A 5,201-nucleotide genomic window follows, 5' to 3' on the forward strand; every position below is an offset into this window, starting at 1 on the left:
TCACACTTCCCAGAATCTGCGCATGGCCTGAATTATCAAAGAGCAAATGAGAGAGGCTTAAGCTTGTCCATATGTTAGAACAATTAACCCATATAGGGACACCTGGGTGGCTCAGTCCGTTAAGCCTCCACTTGATTTTGGCTCAGGTCATAATCTCAGGGTTGTGAGATCGAGCCTGTGTCGGGCTCTGCAATGAGTGTGGAGCCTGCTTAAGATTCTTTCTCCCTCAGCCCCTACTCCCCTCTAAAACAAACAAACAAACAAACCCAAATAAACAAAACAAAACAAAAAGCACATATAGAAAGTCACTTTCTTTGCCATCCCCCTAGACCTGGAAAGGAGTAGGATGGCTTGACTCACAGGGAATGGGACATAATCATATGCATCTTCCTTTAAATCCAATTCATAGCAGGGAGCTGGAGCATAAATTCCCTTCAGGCATTCTCCTCTTGTTTCACCAGCTCCATTTAAATTAAATTCACTTTGTGTGTCCTGAAGGGTAAGCCACGCAATCCAATGGACTGAGGTGTGGCTTATTACCAAGGACTACTTGACTACTGTCAAGAGACTGTATATCACTGGATTTATGTGGGATTCCTGGAAACAATGGGCCATAACTGGTGGAATGGGGCAAGGAGCAAATCTTAATTTGTAGTTTGGAGGTTTGAAAGATTACTCTTAATGCAGTTGACTAAATAATTTATGGTAAGTTTTGCTTATCTCCCTTCTGCACCAAATATCAGTAAGGGAACCAATAATTAAAATTGTCATTGCAGAGTGTTATAATTAAGAGTTATATATAAAAAAAAGAGGATTTAAGGGCGAAAACATTGCTATGCCAAGCAAGTGGCTCAAAGTGATTTTTCCCCTGATTTTACTGCATTGGAATCTCTCCGATTTTGTCCAGTGTGGTTATACTCTCTTACTTTGTGACTTGGACAAGTTCCTTAGGCTCTCTATGTCTCATTTTCATCATATTCACAAATATGGAATAATAATAATAGTACCTATTTCTTGATGGTGTCATTAGAATTAAGGGAAGTAATATTTGTAACACTTTAACACAGTGCCTGGAATGTGGTAAATGTTACAAATAAGATAGCCCTTGCCCACATTGAAGTCATTCAATGTAAGGATCAACCCCTTGATGTGTCATGGCAAAAACACAAGGAAGAATATTCGGGTAGCAGCTAGGAGAGAGGGAACCTCAGGCACAGTAGGACACTGAAAGGGCAGAAGAAACGTAGACAGCATTCATCAGAGATAAAAAAAAAAAAAAAAAAGGAGGACGCCTGGGTGGGTCAGTTAGGTGTCCGACTCTTGATTAAGTCATGATCTCAGGGTTGTGAGATTGAGCCCCATGTCGAGCTCCACACTGGGTGTAAAGCCTATTTAAATTTCTCTCCCTTCCTCTCTCTCTGCCCCGCCCCACTGCCTCTGTCTCCCTCTCTAAAAAAAAAAGAAAAAACAAAAAGAAATAAAAAAGGATGTGATGGAACTCTCCCACTCTTCCATATTGTTGGTGGGAATGTAAAATGGTTACAGGTGCTGTGGAAAATAGTTTGGTGGTTCCTCAGAAAGTTAAACATAGGATTACCACATGACCCAGCAATTTCACTCCTGGATATATACCCCAAAGAACTGAAAGCAGGTACTCAAATACTTATATTTGTATGCTTTCAACAGCATTACTCAAAATAACCCAAAGGTGGAAACAACCCAAATGTCCACTAGCTTATGGATAAACACAAGTGTTATATCCGTACAGTGGAGTATCATTCAGCCATAAAAAGGAATAAAGTACTGATACATGGTACAATATGGATGAACCTAGAAAACACGCCAAGTGAAAGAAGTCAATCACAAAAGGTCCCATATCCTGTGGTTCCACTTGTGGGGACTATCCAGATTGAAAGCAGACTGGTGGTGGTCAGGGGCTGGGAGGAGGTGGGAATTGGGAGGGTAACTCCTTAGCACGTACAGGGTTTTCATTTGGAGTGATGCAAATGTTTCGGCACCAGACAGAGGCCGTGGCTGCACAACATACGAATATACTAAGTGCCACTGAATTGTTCCCTTTAAACAAGTGAATTTTATGTTTTGTCACTTTTACCTCATTAAAAAAAAAAACAACCAAATACATAAGAGGATGAGAGGGAGCGCTCTCTTTGTTTTAGTTGAGAAGACAAGAGGCATTCTAGGTTTCCTCTCTCACTTACCAGAGGCTCCTTACTTAAGAGCTGATGTCCAACCTCTTGGGGCCTTGGTTGTCTCATCTGTGGGAAAATGAAGTTGGACTGAGTGGCCACCAGGATCCCTTTCAGTTCACATCCGAAGGCAAAGAAATTCAACACGCTTCTTTCTCCCTGACTCAACCACATGCTTGAAAATAACAGCATCCATACCACACATGGACCCTGGAAGATAAGAGTATTGTAATTAAATGACATGGACATTAATTTGTTTTAGTTATGAATATGAAAAGCATCTTAATATTATTCTGATGCCACAAATTAATGGGTAAATAACGAAAACACATGTACTTTAACACTCAGCTTGGGGTTTGCCAGTCTGAGGCTCAGCCTCGGAGTCTGCACGCGGCTCCAGCCAGTCTGCTCCCCTCTGTGTAATAACACACTGTGTTTTTTGCCAGGCACAGTATCTCGGGCTCCTTTGCCAAGTGCGGTGCTGGCAGCCTCAAGTGGATCGGGGTTGGTGGGGGGAGGCTTGATTAATAGGCGCCCTTGCTGAGCAGGAAGGGTGACAAGGGGTTGAACACCCTCCTAAACTGCCCACATTGTGCAACCAAATCATCTAGAATGGTTGAAGGCTGTCAGTCACTAGAACTTGTTTATAGACTCTCGTTCTAGTTACAGCTTTAAAACTATTGAAACATTAGTTGCCTAGTAAGCCAAATTTACCCAGTCCTGGGATTTAAAGTCCTGGGTCGATATGTTCATCCTGGGAGATGGGTACGCAATTTTCTGTATTTTGCTGACTGCCACTTCCCCCACCTGCTACTGCAGATTTCCAGCCCTCTGTAAGTTCCCTCCTAATTACTCCTCTGAGTGTCAGGTGTTATCTGCAGAGAAGTTTTAGCTAGAAAAATTTCAGCCAGCTACCAAGGATTATCTGTCATTTCCTCCTTTTTCCATTCAGGGTATCAATTTCTAAGGTCTACAACAGACTCCAAAGCTGCAAACACTACAAGCCATGGCCTAACAGGGCCCATATGCAGGCCACCTCAGGCCACATCTCTCCTGGTTACCCCAGTATCCATAATGCCCCTAGAGGAGATCACTGAATGGGCCAGAGCAGTTCCTGGCTACGTGGGCGATCCGGCAGAAGTGGGAGAAGGGCCTTTCTCCCTTTCGGTATGGCATCTCCATTTCCCTCCTTGCCACAGATGAAGTCAGTCCTTCAGCTTTCGCTTTAGGTCTCCTGCTCCCAGGACTTGAACATTTACCATGGCTGGATGGGGAGACAAAGCCAAGAGACAAATACCCTGCAGAAGGCCCAACTGCCTCCTTCACCTGCCTCCACGGTTTTGTTCTGGACCAGGCTGATCTGCCAGACACTCTTCCAGTGGCTTCTCTCTGGGGACGTTCCCCAGGTCCTCAAGCAAATGGACCCTTCTTGTAGCCTTTCAGACAAGTCCAGACATGCCCCCAAACCCTCGTGGAGGTTGCCATGGCTCAGGGTTGCACACCAGGTTCCCAGTAACTATTTATCAGGCACATATTAGGTGCCAGGGACTGAGGGGGGGGGGGTCCCAGGAGGATGGGCCCCTGTCATCATGAAGCTGCTGTGGAAATTTGGACAACAGCTCCTTGAGGTTGGCCAAGTCAAGACTTTACCCCAGTTAGTGCAGCTCCTGTTGAAGGGTCATGCTAACAGTACCAACTAATCACCATCCTGGCAGAGAAACTCCTCGCAGGATAACAGAAGTTTCACCAAAGGTTTCTTATTGACCGCTCCTCTGGAACATTCCTCAGGTTCTTGCTCCACCAAGTGCCCCTGTCTGCTTTTTTCCATCATGTAGCAGCAGCGCCTTTCCTATTCTACTCTTTGTTTTTGGCTAGGATTTCTATTTCTTCCTTTCATATCTCTCCCCTAGCATGCAGAGTGGAGAGGGCTATTGGAAGGAGAATAAAAGTGAAAAAGCTGTAGACGATTGTGTACAAAATACACAATACCTGTAAAATTTGTACATTCTTTTGTTCCATTTAAATGAAGAACCTGAATGCAATCTAATGTAAAATTTAGAATATGGAAATGACTGCATGTAATTTAAGAATCTTTTTTCCCTGATTCTAATCCCTGGTGTTTGGTAGGAAAGGGAATGAAAGAAACCCATAAAGCAGTCAGCTTACTTTTGGATAACTAAAAAGTCTTTTAGGTGGTGTCCATCCCTCCTATGTAAGTGTAGTTTCTTGTAGAAAAAGTGAGATTGGAGACCTAGAATTTAGTCTGTCTTTTGGGGGATATACCTAGATGGCTGTTAACATGAGCATGTGATTAATTCTGAAGGCAAACTTTCAGAACACCCTTTTTGAGTAAGAAGCTTGAAAGAGAAGTCGATGAAAACATCCAGCAAAGCAAAATACAGCATTTTCAGGGTTCAATCAGATAATATCCTGCATTTCTTCATTGTGCACATCTGCTTCTCCCCCCCCCCCCCACACCCCCATTGAAAAGACACAGGGCTTTGGGGACATAGAGATTAGGGCAATGTTTAATTTTAGTTAAAACTGGATTTCTCCCAATCTCTCAGTGGCTTGAGTCTCCTGACCTGGGTCAAACAGCAGAGGCAAGGAAAGGCACCAGGTAAAGCTAGAACGAGATCACTGTTGAATACACATACTTGTTCCGGAGTATGTTACTCTGTTCAAGAGGTGACCAGCCCAGAACGTGGCCGGAAACCGTGCTAATTTCATTTACATTTTCGGAGTTGAGATCCAGGTTTTCAAGTTTGTGATGGGATTTTATGCCAAACATATGCAAATCGATCTCGGTCTAAAAATTCCGTATGTTCTCCAGCCCCTCCTCTGGTCACAAACAACCGAGGCTGGCGCCGGGCAGCGGTAGCCCGGGAGCGGGGGACGGGCCCGGGGAGGGCTGTCCCGGAGGCGGGCCCGGGGCGGGGCCTGGGCGGGGCCCGTGACGCGCCGAGTCGGCCGGCTTGGGGGCTGGACCTCAGC

Source organism: Mirounga leonina, unplaced genomic scaffold (assembly GCF_011800145.1).
Source record: "Mirounga leonina isolate KUSES-001 unplaced genomic scaffold, KU_Mleo_1.0 Mir_83, whole genome shotgun sequence".
Taxonomy (NCBI): Eukaryota; Metazoa; Chordata; class Mammalia; order Carnivora; family Phocidae; genus Mirounga; species Mirounga leonina.